A 16,926-nucleotide genomic window follows, 5' to 3' on the forward strand; every position below is an offset into this window, starting at 1 on the left:
ACAACTTGGAGAAGTAAGAAACAATATGTCGTTTCAAGAAGTAGTGCTGAAGCTGAATTCAAAGCACTAGCATTGAGAATATACGAAGGAATTTGGCTACTTAAACTACTGAAAGAACTTGGCACTAATCAAGAGAATCACTTTGAAGTCTTGTGTGATAATCAATCTGCTATTCAAATTGCCAAGAACCCAGTTCAACATGATCGGACAAAGCATGTTGAGATTGATAGGCATTTTATAGCTGGTCAAGTTAACAAAAATACAGTCACACTTTTATACATTCCTTCAGAAGAACAAGTTGCAGACATTCTTACTAAGGTTTTGCCAAAGCATGTTTTCAATAAATTCATATTCAAGCTGGGGTTATACAATATATATTCTCTAGCTTGAGGGGGATTGTATGAATTATAGAGATATGATTTGTTATGATTTGATATCATTCCTTTAATTAAGGGATTTTGTACATATATTTATACACCCCTTATTTTAAGGGATCACATCCTAGGATTAGTATTTTTCTTTTCTTAAGTGTTTCCTACTTTAGAGAGATAATTTGTATATAAATATGTAATCTGTCCTATTGAAAATAATATGAAAATACAGAGAATTATTCTGTTTTTTACAAAATTATTTGTTACATCTTTTCTTCTTGAAATATTTTATTAATAAGTTGAGATGATTAAATTAATAGCTTCTATTTCTTGTGTAGAATGATACAATAATTCCTGCATTCCCAACATGGTTTTCAGAACCGGACCGGTTAGCGAACCGGTCATGTTATCGGTTCACTGATTCAATCGGTCGAATCGGTCCGACCGGTCGGAAGAACCGGTCCGACCGGTCGGAAGAACCGGACGACGTCATAATTATTTAAAAAATTAAATAAAAATACCAAAAATATTTAATAAAAAATAATTTTTTATATCACATAAATAATTTTTTATATCATAAGTCATATTCAAAGCAAGTCATAACATATATAAGTTAAAAACCATAAAATCAAGTGAAACAAAATGATTCAAATTGACTACAACATAATATTTAAGGTAAAACATATTAAATAATAAATATAATTATATAACTATAATTAAAAAATAAAGTTGAGGCTAAAAAAATCATAACAAAATTATATTGTTTAATTTATTTATTTTTTAAATAATCTCACATGACTAAGAAAGATAGAAGAGCATCTCAAAAGTCTAAAGAGTAAAAATATGAGAACAAAATAATCCCACATGGCTAAGAAACATAGAAGAGCATCCCAACTAACTTCTATAAATAATAGAGGTAATTTGACATTCAAAATCATGGAGCATTGAGTGAACTATTCTTTCACTTCAACTTGAATTTTAGGCATTAATTGAGCTTCTAAATTTTTTTTGAGTTCAAGCATTTTCGAGTTCAAGTTTCAATATTATATTTCGAGTTCGAGTTGAACTTGATAATTTTTAGCTCGTGAGTTTGAGTCGAGTTGAGCTTACTTTTAAAGTTTTCAAGTTCGAGTCGAGCTCAGCAATACTCGAGTTCGACTTGGCTCGTTTAACAAATGACGTCGTTTGGTTTAATTTAAAAAAAATGGCGGTTTTTCTGGGTTTTAACCGGTTTTTTCCGGTTTTTAGTCGGTCCGATTTGAACGGTTTGACGGTTTCGGCCGGTTCACTAATAACGATTCAACCGGTGTAGATTGAATCAGACTAAACAATAATTTTCGATTAAATCGATTGAATCGACCGATCCAATCCTATTTTCAAAAGACCAATTCCCATATCTTCATCTTTCTCCAGCTGCAATTTTGAAAGAATTGTCAATGTACTTTTCCAGCCAAACTCGTCTTCTCACTCTTCCGTCACCTCATGAACTCCCACTCCGAGAAGCACAAGAATATCCTAGCACTTTTGTTAAATATTATTATTTATGGTTTACAAAACATTCATTGCAACTAGCTTTTCTCGTTTTGGTCTGTGAACTTTTTTTCTGGTCATAAATAGACCACATTAAAGGAGCTGTGCCACCTGCACTGGAAAATGTTGAATTTTTAGATTGGCATCTAACCTAAAGCAATTTGTTATAGGCAGAGAGACCTTTATTATATTTATATATCCGGGTCACTATTATTTTAAACTGTAAGCATTGCATTTGGTCATTATGCTATGTGGTTGCTAGGGCTGTAAATGAGACGAGAAATATCGTGAGTTATTCGAGATCGATTCGATCAAGGCTCAATAAATACTCGGATCGAATGGACTCGACTCGAGCTCGACTCGAGTTCATAACGAGCCGAAACGAGCTACTCGATATTCGACTCGAAAAGCTCGTGAGCAGCTCGAAAAAATATTATATTATAATTTTAGATTTTTTTAAAATTACATTATTAAAATTATATTAAAAATTCATTATTGATAATTTCATGAAGGATTCCTATTTCACTCAGACTGAAATTCAGGGGGAGACATGGAAGGATTTTCAGCCACATCAGGTATCTCCTCTTGTTTTTCATTCTCAACCTTCAGAATTGTCACCGATTTTGTCTTTACCTACAGATTTGTCACCTGTAACTACTCCCATTGATTCATCTGTAGTACCTATCACTAATTCACCCACATCTACTTTAAACACCCTTCCTGAAAACACACCTACTCCCATTCAAAATCTTCCACAAACATCACAAATAAAACAATTTCATGTCTATACAAGGAAAAGCAAACATATTCCTGAGGCTGTTTTGCAATCTGATGCTTGCCGAGAATTGAATTTGGGTCCAGCTGTCGAAATAGAAGAAATCAGTAAGTTCACTTCCCTTACTCTAGATGACTTTCCTATTGTTATTAGAAAATGGGTTAGACAGTGCACCAAGCATCCTATTGAAAAATTTGCTGGTTATAATTCATTGATGTCATCTTTCCAAGCATTTACAACAAACTTGGATAAAGAACAGGTTCCCACAAAGATAACTGAAGCTCTAAAGGATTCAAAATGGAGAAGGGCTATTGAAGAGAAAATTTGTGCATTAGAGAAAAATGCTACTTGGACCGCTACGGACCTTCCTCAAAGAAAAAAAGTTATTGGCTGTAAATGGATCTTTGTTGTAAAGTATAACTCCAATGGTAGTATTCAACGATACAAAGCTAGACTAGTGGCTAGAGGCTTTACGCAAACATATGGGATATATTTCACATAAACTTTTGCACCTGTGGCGAAGCTGAATACTGTTTGAGTACTCCTAAGTTTGGCTGTAAATTGCGATTGGAAATTACACCAACTTGATGTAAAAAACGATTTTCTTAATGGCAAGCTAGAAGAAGAAGTCTATATGAAGTTGCCACCTGACTTAAAGTCTGTTGAAGGAAGTAACAAGGTGTGCAAGCTTAACAAGTCTCTATACGGATTAAAACAATCACCCAGAGCTTGGTTCGAGAGATTCACTAAAGTCATTATGAAAAACGGCTACAAGAAGTCCCTCGCCGATCATACTCTTTTCATTAAGGTAACTTCTACAAATAAGAAAGCTATCCTTATTGTGTACGTGGACGACATAATTCTTACCGGAGATGATGAAGAAGAGATTTGCAATTTGAAGAAGTTGTTAAATGAGGAATTCGAAACCAAGGACTTGGGAAAGCTAAGGTATTTCCTAGGAATGGAAGTAGCAAGGTCAAAAGAAGGACTTGTAATCAACCAAAGAAAATATGTACTTGATTTACTCAAAAAAACTGGTTTTCTTGGTTGTAAGTCGATTGATACACCAATGGAGGCAAGCTTGAAATTTAGCAAAGAAGATGGGCCATTAGTAGACAAAGAGAAATTTCAAAGATTAGTTGGGAAACTAATTTATTTATCCTTGACAAGGCCAAATATAGCCTTTCCCGTAAATGTGATAAGTCAACACATGACTAATCCTACTGAAGAGCATATGGCAGCAACAAATAGAATTCTCAAGTACTTGAAGAAAATTCTAGGACACAGTTTAATGTTTAAGAAGACACAAGACATAACTGTTAAAATTTTTACAGACTCTAGTTGGGTCGGAGACCTTACTGAAAGGAGATCCACTAGTAGCTACTGCACATTTGTTTGGGGTAATCTTACAACTTGGAGAAGTAAGAAACAATATGTCGTTTCAAGAAGTAGTGCTGAAGCTGAATTCAAAGCACTAGCATTGAGAATATACGAAGGAATTTGGCTACTTAAACTACTGAAAGAACTTGGCACTAATCAAGAGAATCACTTTGAAGTCTTGTGTGATAATCAATCTGCTATTCAAATTGCCAAGAACCCAGTTCAACATGATCGGACAAAGCATGTTGAGATTGATAGGCATTTTATAGCTGGTCAAGTTAACAAAAATACAATCACACTTTTATACATTCCTTCAGAAGAACAAGTTGCAGACATTCTTACTAAGGTTTTGCCAAAGCATGTTTTCAATAAATTCCTATTCAAGCTGGGGTTATACAATATATATTCTCTAGCTTGAGGGGGATTGTATGAATTATAGAGATATGATTTGTTATGATTTGATATCATTCCTTTAATTAAGGGATTTTGTACATATATTTATACACCCCTTATTTTAAGGGATCACATCCTAGGATTAGTATTTTTCTTTTCTTAAGTGTTTCCTACTTTAGAGAGATAATTTGTATATAAATATGTAATCTGTCCTATTGAAATAATATGAAAATACAGAGAATTATTCTGTTTTTTACAAAATTATTTGTTACATCTTTTCTTCTTGAAATATTTTATTAATAAGTTGAGATGATTAAATTAATAGCTTCTATTTCTTGTGTAGAATGATACAATAATTCCTGCATTCCCAACATGGTTTTCAGAACCGGACCGGTTAGCGAACCGGTCATGTTATCGGTTCACTGATTCAATCGGTCGAACCGGTCCGACCGGTCGGAAGAACCGGTCCGACCGGTCGGAAGAACCGGACGACGTCATAATTATTTAAAAAATTAAATAAAAATACCAAAAATATTTAATAAAAAATAATTTTTTATATCACATAAATAATTTTTTATATCATAAGTTATATTCAAAGCAAGTCATAACATATATAAGTTAAAAACCATAAAATCAAGTGAAACAAAATGATTCAAATTGACTACAACATAATATTTAAGGTAAAACATATTAAATAATAAATATAATTATATAACTATAATTAAAAAATAAAGTTGAGGCTAAAAAAATCATAACAAAATTATATTGTTTAATTTATTTATTTTTTAAATAATCTCACATGACTAAGAAAGATAGAAGAGCATCTCAAAAGTCTAAAGAGTAAAAATATGAGAACAAAATAATCCCACATGGCTAAGAAACATAGAAGAGCATCCCAACTAACTTCTATAAATAATAGAGGTAATTTGACATTCAAAATCATGGAGCATTGAGTGAACTATTCTTTCACTTCAACTTGAATTTTAGGCATTAATTGAGCTTCTAAATTTTTTTTGAGTTCAAGCATTTTCGAGTTCAAGTTTCAATATTATATTTCGAGTTCGAGTTGAACTTGATAATTTTTAGCTCGTGAGTTTGAGTCGAGTTGAGCTTACTTTTAAAGTTTTCAAGTTCGAGTCGAGCTCAGCAATACTCGAGTTCGACTTGGCTCGTTTAACAAATGACGTCGTTTGGTTTAATTTAAAAAAAATGGCGGTTTTTCTGGGTTTTAACCGGTTTTTTCCGGTTTTTAGTCGGTCCGATTTGAACGGTTTGACGGTTTCGGCCGGTTCACTAATAACGATTCAACCGGTGTAGATTGAATCAGACTAAACAATAATTTTCGATTAAATCGATTGAATCGACCGATCCAATCCTATTTTCAAAAGACTGATTCCCATATCTTCATCTTTCTCCAGCTGCAATTTTGAAAGAATTGTCAATGTACTTTTCCAGCCAAACTCGTCTTCTCACTCTTCCGTCACCTCATGAACTCCCACTCCGAGAAGCACAAGAATATCCTAGCACTTTTGTTAAATATTATTATTTATGGTTTACAAAACATTCATTGCAACTAGCTTTTCTCGTTTTGGTCTGTGAACTTTTTTCTGGTCATAAATAGACCACATTAAAGGAGCTGTGCCACCTGCACTGGAAAATGTTGAATTTTTAGATTGGCATCTAACCTAAAGCAATTTGTTATAGGCAGAGAGACCTTTATTATATTTATATATCCGGGTCACTATTATTTTAAACTGTAAGCATTGCATTTGGTCATTATGCTATGTGGTTGCTAGGGCTGTAAATGAGACGAGAAAGATCGTGAGTTATTCGAGATCGATTCGATCAAGGCTCAATAAATACTCGGATCGAATGGACTCGACTCGAGCTCGACTCGAGTTCATAACGAGCCGAAACGAGCTACTCGATATTCGACTCGAAAAGCTCGTGAGCAGCTCGAAAAAATATTATATTATAATTTTAGATTTTTTAAAATTACATTATTAAAATTATATTAAAAATTCATTATTGATAATTATAAAATTTTAAAAATATATTAAAAATTCTATAAAATTTTAAAAACATAATAAAAAATATATAATTCAATTTAAATAGTAATAATTAAAAAAATATATCAAAATAGAGTGTAACCGATTTTATAAAGAATTAAGAAAGAAAAACTCATTTAGACTTACATTAGTATCTTAATTAAAAAAATTAATGGCATCAAATCATATTTGAGAGAAAATGATCATCCATACTACTAACGTGTACCATATAAAGTAAAACAAAACAGATCAATTATAGAAAAAAGAATATTAAAATTTAAAAAGTAAAAAAAAAATTAACAAAACCCTTATTAAAAAAATATTTCTAATGATAATATTTTTAATAACTAATTATTTAATTGTTGTTATATTTTAAGGTTTTGAGTTCAAATATCATAAATATCAAGGGTTTGAACATTTAATATCAAGATACTATATTGTACTTACCTCATAAATTGATATCAAATCGATTAATTAATGTCTTTGTAATGAGCCATGAACCCTAAATGCTAAACACTAAACTCTAAATCTTAAACCCTAAACATTAAACATTAAACCTAAACCCTAAACCCTAAATACTAAAACATAAAACATAAATTCTAAACCATAAACCCTTAATCCGATATGTGATAGGGGTTAAGTTATTCACATGAAGGTAACATACAAATTATGCAAAATTATGTTATGTGACTCCTAAATAAATCATATTATGTGACTCCTAAATAAATCATGTTATGTGACTCCTAAATAAATCATTCGCATACTTATACATAAACATATCAACATGCAAAATAAATATACACAATTTTCTGATTGAGACATGATTTTATTATATCTTAATGATGACTATCAACACCGTCATTGCTTTCAAGCACTGACTTACCAACATAATATTTCAAAAAGTGATTCGACGACATAATCGTAATATTGGTAATAGCCTTGGCAAAAGAAAAAGACCCATGATCCTAGTCGAGCCCAAATCGTAATATGCAAAGCCCAATTACGTGTGAAATCAAATTTTGTTTGGGTTTGCCAATTAAGGTTACAAGGGTTTCAAATCTTGAATTAATCATAAATTTTTAAACTTCAACCACTGAACCAATTAGTCCTGTAAACGAACATAACGCACACGAACGGATGTATGTTCATGTTCGTTCATTTAAAAAATAAACGAACATAAACGAACACGAACATAAACGAACAATTTTTTTTTTTGTTCATGTTCGTTTATTAAAGAATATAACTTGTTCATGTTCGTTCATTTAATACATAAACGAACATAAACGAACATAAACGTTGGAGACCCTACCTTCCATTGTTCTTTCATGAAAAATAGTCGACAATGCAAATCAATCAAATCTACAGTGATAAATAGTGTAAGAGCTGATTAGTAGTGATGAAATATTTGAAGATATCAAATATTTCGATCGATCTTTTAAAGATATTAAATGATTCACACGACTTTAATTTAACGCTATAACATTTATCTTAGTGGTCCATGATTACATATGAACAATCATTTTCCACTACGTTATTCAAATAAATTCGCTGGCTAAAAGTTTTGTGACATCAATGTCAGACTTTAGTGAGGTTTGATAATAACGGTCCTTTCCATTGGCAGAGTAGAAAATTTAACAACATAAAGATTTCGAACGGTACAAATTAGACTACAAGGCAATAATATAGATCCGAAATCCCTTCGATGATACATATTGTAACTGATATTATTGCTAAACCACCTTCAAAATTTTAACGTACCTAAAGTCTACTCCACAACTAAAGGTCATACAAAAACTATGAAAACAAAAGTTCATTGTCAAAGTATATTTTCTACTTATTAATGGGTTTTTCCTAGAAAACTCATTACTTCCGCTATTACACTCTTTTTTAAAAATTGCATAGAAACCTTTGTTTTGTTTTCTGGTAAATTCTATATATTTTTCTCTTTACTTATGCTCATATACTTCCGATTGTTACATTTATCTTCTCATCTATTTTTAGAAAGAAGTATGATGTTTTCTTGAGTTTTAGATGTGAAGATACCCGCAATAACTTTACATATCAACTATTAAGCCAAATAAAATAGAGAAATAGATGAAAACATATCTGTAAAACTTCAGATTGCACTATAATATAACTTGTTTTGAAGCTTTCAGCGATCGTCTCCACTCTCCAGTAAACACTAGGGTTTGGGAAAAAAGGGGGAAAATAAATATAGGTGCGAGGTGCCTCACGGGTTAACATATTGAATTTAATCTCCAAATAAAATTGGGTTAATTATGGAGTTGATCATCAGAATATCAGATTAATTTATATTTTAAGATATTTACAAATTGGTCACCAAAATTTATTTAAGAAGATTGGATTAAACATAAATGAATTAAAATAAATGAACATAACCGAACGAACATAAACGAACATAACCGAACGAACATAAACAGACATAACAGAACGTTCACAAATGTAAATAAACGAACGAGACCTATGTTCATGTTCGTTCATTTAATTAAACGAACACAAAATCTTGTTCATGTTCGTTCATTTAATAAATAAACGCACATAAACGAACTTCCCGACGTACAGTTCATGAACGGTTCGCTGAACGTTCAGTTCATTTACAGGCCTAGAACCAATAGTTTGTTAACCAAACTTATCAATGACTTGTTAAGATCATCAACATTGCAGAGACTATCTCCTTCAACATGGTTCAACTAACCTTTGTTAATGCAACTAATAAGCAATACCAACAACTTTGTTCATCCATTTTTGGTGAAAACATTATAAAAAACAATTTATTATTTTCTTTATACATGAAAACAATTTGCCATCTGCAAGAGAGTGAAAGGGCCTAATCTTGTCCAATTCTTGCCTCTTCCCGAAAAAGAAGTTAGTCGCATCTTGGTTTACACTATATATATAGATAGAAGCACTGGAATCACAACTCTAAACAACCTGTTCAACACCACAGGCTCAATACATATAATGTATAATCCAGGATGAGGGCGTTAAACATAACCCAGATAACTGAGCTTAACTCCAGTTTTAACATGAAAATGTAGCAAAACCTAGCAAACAACAAGCAACAAGAGCACGTGGAGGTTGCTGAATATATATATAGTTCAAAAGAAGAAAAAGAATGAAACCCAGAGACCTAAATCACCTTGGGGTATTTTCGAATGAAAAACTTGAGGCAATCGAGCCGCTTTTCACGAAACCGCCTTAGAGGATGATTCCAGGGGCTAGGCTGGACATGGTTTTCAATTAATGAGCAGAGGCTTGTATCTTCATGTACACTGGAAAAAAGAGGGAGAGAAAAAAAATAATGCATCGGTTGTCCAAGAAATATTAAGCAGTCACCAAATTTTAACGAAGATCAAACAGCAGCTAAAACAACGTCTCGAATAGAGTTTTATTTTTTTTGTGTAAAGTCCCACATCGATGGTTCTTGGGGAATAAGGGGTAAAGTCAAGTGTATAAAAGGGGATGAGTTTCATCAAATGAAAATTAACCCGAATCGAGCTTAAAATCGAGTTCAAAATTGAGCTTGAATCGAGTTCAAAATCGAGCTTCAATCGAGCTCTAGTTTCAAGCTTCAATCGAGCTCTAGTTTCGAGCTTCAATCGAGCTCGAGTTTCGAGCTTTAATCGAGCTTGAGGTTTAATTGAACTCTTGAAATTTTTTTGAGTTCGAGCCTTTTCGAGTTCGAGTCGAGTTTCAATATTATATTTCGAGTTCGAGTCGAGCTTGAAAATTTTAAACTTACGAGTTTTCGAGTCGAGTCAAGTCTACATTTAAATTTTTCGAGTTCGAGTTGAGCTCAGCAATACTCGAGCTCGACTCGGCTCGTTTACACCCCTTGTGGTTGCTAGTATCACATTATTTTTCATATACGTATTTTGTTTAATAACTTATGATGTCTTTTGGTATATCTATCCGTTTGTTCATTGCTAAAATTTTAGTTATTGCCTTGGTAAAGCCTTGACATAATTACATATCAGAGACATTATCTGATAGTCAATCACATCGGAACCATCCGTGCTGAGCATGATGATTTTGCTATCCATTTTTCCTCAGCGATGAATCAGGTGATTCTCTGTCCCGAGTCCTTCAGTTTCTTTTCATCATATGCAGAAACTTCTAATCAATGCTATATCAAAATTTAAACCGTTGTTCCTTTTTTCATATTATTCTGTACAACTTTTTCTGTTGAAATCAACTGATGGTGCAGATGTTGAGTGGTGTAAAGAAGTTAAAGGCAACACATATAATATGGTTGTTGAAGGTTTCCAGCTATTGAGTAAATGGACTGCACGTGTTTGGGAACAATGTGCTTGGAAATTTTCTCGCCCATGCAAGGATGTTCGTCCTTCAGAATCTTTAGAGTTATAACCATCTTATTCCAATTATGAGAAGGTATTTTTTTCTATAAGAATTGGAAGTCTCATTAAAACCTCCCTTCATAATTACTAGAAACCAAAAGGTATTCCAATAAAAAGCGGAAGGGAGAAAGAGTGCCTCAGATTTTAATAAACTGTAAAGGAAAATTACAAAGAGTTTAGTACAACGGATTATTAAACCGAAATAGGAATCTTGATTTCTAAAACAAAAAGCACCCTATTCCTAGAGGAGATTTTCTCCATTAACCAATTCTGGCCTTAACTAATGCATCTGTTTCCAAATTTGTTGGTCTAGCAATCCAACGAAGAATACCTTCATTGCTTCTGATCCTATCTGCTAAATCCTTACAGATTGAAGCATAAATACCTGGACATATATCCGGATTCTTTATCCACTCCACAGAAATCTTACTATCGCTTTCAATAATCAGACTCCTCTTAGAACTCCAACTCGATGCTTCAAAGTAGTTTAAACTAGTTCTAATAGCCAACAATTCCACAAAAGCTAGAGGGCCAAGACCAAAAGTTTCTGGAAAGGTCCCTATAATTGAGCTGGAATTATCTCTAAGAATCCTACCTATGCCACATGCTTTCCAATCATCTCTAACTGTTGCATCCACATTTAGTTTGAAGAATCTCTCGGGTAGGGGGATCCAAGATACCAAAACTGAATGTTGTGGCTTTGTAAAAAAAAACCAAGTCCCTATCAAAATCGGAGCTTTAGGAAATTTAGCTAGGAACCAAGCTGCTAGTCTGAATCTTGCTGTGAAAAATAGTTGTGTTATGTTTAAAACCCCCTTTTTGAAGACATACATTCCTAATTTTCCATATTGTCCATAGAACTACCCTTGGAATAAACCTCCAAATTGTCGATTAGGGCACTAACTTTTCCGAGGCTAGCAGAAAACTTAAAGCATTTTCGGGAAGGACTGTTGAAATTTTCCAAAAAAGCAAAAACCTGTTCCACAGCCTCCATGCAATTCTACAAGAAAAAAAATAAATGCGAAGAAGTATCCACTTCCAGCTTACACATAGGACATAGGGGGTCCAAAATTCTTTGAACACCTCTCCTTATAAGTTCTTCTCTCTTCTTCATTTCCAGATTTAGGCTGGCTAAATGGTTTTTAACTAAGTTCCCTCATGTTCTTATTCAGGCTGATTTACTAGTTGGGGATCCCTCACTTGTAGACAGGATTCTTAATTAATCCTTTAAGATAAAGAAGGTTCTATGTTGGCTTCCTCCACTTGATTTTTTTTAAATTTAATGTGGATGGGGCGGTAAGAGGTGATGGGCTGCTGGGTGGAATTGGAAGAGTTTTGAAAGATTCTAATTGCACTACTTTAGCCACTTTCTCTAATGGTGTTGGACCACTTCATTTCTATAATAGATTGTCCCTCATGTTTCCCACAGCTAAAATTATTAATTAAAGACATTAACTCAAGCCATTGATCCAACTCCCAGTCACTCAAATTCCTTCTCATTCGAACATTCCAAATCCAACCCCTATTTCCATATTCTCTGAACTCAGATAATCTTCCATTTTGATTAATAGAGAGAATAAAGAGCCTAGGATATATACATTTTAGAGGGGCTTTCGAACTCCAAATATCATGCCAAAAAGAATATTTTCACCATCTCCCACCTTGATTAAAAAACAACTGCGAAATCTTGAGCCAAAGTCATCATTTTTAAATGATTGTTCATCACATTCCTCCAAATCCATGAAGCATTCACTGAAATCTTATTGTTGAACATCAAGAATCTACTGTATAAATTATACTTGCTGCAAATCAATTTTCTCCACACCGAGTCCTTATCATTTACAAATTTCCAGGACCATTTCCCGATTAAGGCTCTATTCTTTAACTTGAGATCCATAACACCCAAACCCTTATTGTCGTTTGATTTACACACTGTTAACCAATTAATCCAATGAATTTTGTTCTTCTCTGCTCTCCCCCACCCCCATAAAAATTCTGCCATTATGGAATTTAGTTTCATGTTGACACTTAAAGGGAGTCTGAAAATTGATAAGTAATAATTTAGGAGAGAGCATAACACAGACTTCAATAGAACAAGTCTTCCAGCCAAAGATAGTGTTGCAACTTTTCAACCAACAAGCTTACTGTGAAATTTTTGAATGATTGGATCCCATAAAACTTCTGAATTCTTCTTTGCACTGAGCGGGAGACCTAGGTATTTTGAGGAAAAATACCAATTACACAACCAATAGCCGATGCCCATTCCATAACTTCTTCTTCATTTGTATCTTAGTTTAAAAAAGCGCACCTAGGCGCGCCTAGAGGGTCGGGAGCAGGTGGGTGGGGGGAAAATCGCCTCTAACGGCACAGGTGAGGCGGTGAACAGTAGACGCATGCTTATGTCGCTTTTTCACGTGGGCGCAGGCGTTGCGCTTCTTGTGCCCATAGGAGGGGGAGAAAATAATAAAACACAAGTTCCATCTCTAAACTCCGATTGGAGAAAGGGTGTCGGAATTGATGTCGACCATGAGAAGACGTTATGGGAGTTATTTTAGGGTTTCTTTAAAGAAGGTAAAGATTTATAAAGAAAAAAATAAGGGAAATAGTTAGTTGTGTGGACTTTATATAAAATGTTTAGTCTAGGAAAATGAGATTCTAATTAAAACATATTAATTTTAATTAATGAAGATAAAATTACTTTTAAATTTTCAAGAACTTGAAAAGGGATTTTTTTTCAACTGCGTTAGATATTATTAGTTATAATTACTATTAAATTAAGGGTAAACTATGTAAATGGTCACTAATGTTTGGGTAAATGTTCGTTTTCACCATTGATTTTTGAAAAGTCATAAATCGGTCACTAACGTTATCGTTTGTTACAAAATAGTCATTCAAGGCTCATCATGCTGTCGATTGTGTCGTCTGGATTGCTTCGTTCTTCTGGGCATTGCTCAGAGCTATCAGGAAAAGGCTGATCATTAGGCAAGACAAGGCATTTTCAAGTGAAAAAATGGGGAAAGGGAAACTTCTTTTCACTATCGTCAAACTCTTCCTAATAACTTCCCTTATAATTATGGGTTTCAAACTTGTTGCTTACCTTAATGGATGTCATTATTTCAAGAATCCGAGTTTGTATATTCTAAGGAATAATGATATCCAGGGGCTGATCCACTTGGTTTATGTCACTTGGTTGTTGGTTTTGTAGATGTCGATGGGTTTGTGTTAACTTCCTAAAAAGGCTACTTTTAAAGCCTTTTTCACTTAAGTTATTGTTTGTTTAAAAGCTCATTTTAGTCATTTTAGGATCATGTAGTTGCATATAGTTGCATTTGTGGTGGTTGTACTATTTTATTTCTCAATGGTGCTGTTTGAACGAAAGGTGCAGTTTGTCTATGGTGTGCAGGGAATAGCAAGAAAAAGGATTCTTTGGGAAGTAATGCCGCGTCATCACACGTTGCTAAAGCAGATTGAAATGCCTTGGCATTTCTGGCGCAGAAAAAGACAAAAAGATATTTCTGTATAAGGACAGCTGGCACTGGACAGCTGTCTCTGCACGTGAAGGACTGTTGTAACCGCCTGCCAGAGCTGCCAATGGGCCACTGCCACTTGGAGGATAAGATTCATGCACAAAATGTGATTCTAGGGGTATTAGGGGTATTTTGCACCCAACAAACTCATCATTACCCCTAGATATTTTATTTATTATATATGACACCTCATGGGAGAGAGAAGAGAGGACGGTGAGCACACGCATAGAGCAGAAAAATCTGATTTTTATTTTCTCTTTTTCCTTTCTTCTTCCTTGGAATATTCCTCCATTGATAAAGCTCCAAGGAGTGGCAAGCTAGGAGCCGAAAGGAACTAGCGAGCTAGGTGGTTTGTGGTGGCCGAGAGGAGACCTCCGGTGGCGCGTCAAAGGCTTCTTCTCACTTCCCTTTTTGCTGCTATTTCTTTATATTATTTTGTGGGTTGTTGGAACGAATTTTCATGACTTTGTGTTTGGATATTTTGAACCCCACCATGAACTAACTTATTTGGTGGTGGTTGGTTGAATGGTTGTTTAAACTTTATTTTTAATGGTATATTTAAGTTTATTTTGGTTCTTTATTTGCTTTGCTTATGAATGCTTCACCATCTAGGCTTGTAAGAGGCATGGAAATGTCCATCTCTTAGATGAAGGTTAGGTATTCGGAAAAATCCTAAACTAAAAATACTTGTAAGTATTCGGAAGAAACGCAAGATAAGATCCTCATAAGCAATGGGTTATGGTATTTTCAAGGGGCTTTGAACCGGCCTAGGAATATTATAACTTAATCCCTTAGATCTCGGAAGAGACTAGAATAGGATTTCAACGACTAAAAAGGGTGTCTTCATCAATAGGGTAGGCTGTCCAACATCGTTGAGTGAGAGCAGATGCCTTGGCATCCTATTATGTTAGGTTCTTTTGAACACCTTAGGAAAGCCCTGTCGAGTAAGTAAAGACAAGATAGCTTAGATATACTTGAGAAATAAGTTTAGCAACCTTAGACCAATCCTTACCATTCATTTCATTGGAAGCTTGTCACGTGAGGATTATTTTCTTCTTATTTTATTTATCTTTTTAGTTACTGTTTTTACCAATTCTCATTGCCTCAATATTTCACCATACTCAACATTAAACATCCATCATTGCCACTGCATTTCCATTTGCTACACCATCACACCATCAATCCGTATCCACCAGCATACACATATCCATTGCCGTGACATTTGTACATATCAAGACTAACTATACTTAGATAGAATATTGCATTGCTTTGGTTAGACTTTTGTGATTTCACCCAATCCCTGTGGAGACGATACTCACTCATCATTATATTACTTGAGCGATTGTGTATACTTGCACATTATTTGCATATATTTTATAGTACTCACAACACGCGAACAAGTTTTTGGCGCCGTTGCCGGGGATTGGCAACCTGAAGTTATTTAGTTTTGCCAGAGCATTTTATTTTGTTTTGTATTTTTATTTTTGTATAGTTTACTTGATATTTTTATTTTATTTTTCAGGTTTATTTAGTGTATGCCTAGAAGAAATTCTGAAGAGCCTTTGGAACCAATAGAACCTGAGATTGAAAGACTCTTTAGAAGAAGAAGACGTGCTCAAAGAAATATGTATCAGATTGGAAACCAAGGCATTGATCAAGATGACGGAAATCAGAATGCCGAGGCATTAAACAATGCTGAACCTGCTATCAGGCCTCGTGTTATTCGAGATCATTTAAATCCGATGCTGGATGATCTGAATCCTGGGATTGTGGCACCCGAAATTCAAGCTGCACATTTCGAGCTGAAACCAGTCATGTTCAACATGTTGAATTCCATTGGACAGTTTGGGGGTATACCAACTGAAGATGCTAGGCAGCACATTCGCAATTTTATGGAAGTTTGTGATTCTTTCCGCCAAGAAGGAGTGCATGAGGATTTTTTGAAATTAAAGCTTTTTCCGTATTCATTGCGTGACCGAGCAAGGGCTTGGTTGAGTGGTGTACCAGCCGGTTCGATGGAATCATGGGCCGATCTTTACAAGAGCTTCTTATTGAGGTACAACCCACCGAATATGAATACGCAGCTAAGGAATGAAATATCATCTTTTCACCAGGGCGACGACGAATCCATGTATGAGTGTTGGGATCGTTACAAGAGTTTGCTTCGAAAGTGTTCAAATCATGGTTTTCATGATTGGACTCAAGTAGTCATGTTCTATAATGGAGTCAATGCACCCACGAGGATGTTACTGGATGCCTCGGCAAATGGGACATTGCTGGATAAATCACCTATGGAGGCATTTGCTATCTTGGACAGAATTGCTAACAATGATTATCAATTTCCTTCCTCAAGACTTGGGAGTGGGAGGAGAGCACCTGGAGCATTCGAGTTAGAAGACAAAGATTCGATGTCCGCTCAACTCTCTGCTATTACTAATATGTTGAAGAACTTACAATGTTCCACTGATGTGAAGGAAGTGAAAACAACTAGTCTGGCATGTCTGTTATGCCAAGGCAATCATC

This window comes from Hibiscus syriacus, unplaced genomic scaffold, assembly GCF_006381635.1.
Source record: "Hibiscus syriacus cultivar Baekdansim isolate YM2019G1 unplaced genomic scaffold, ASM638163v2 tig00113123_pilon, whole genome shotgun sequence".
Lineage (NCBI taxonomy): Eukaryota > Viridiplantae > Streptophyta > Magnoliopsida > Malvales > Malvaceae > Hibiscus > Hibiscus syriacus.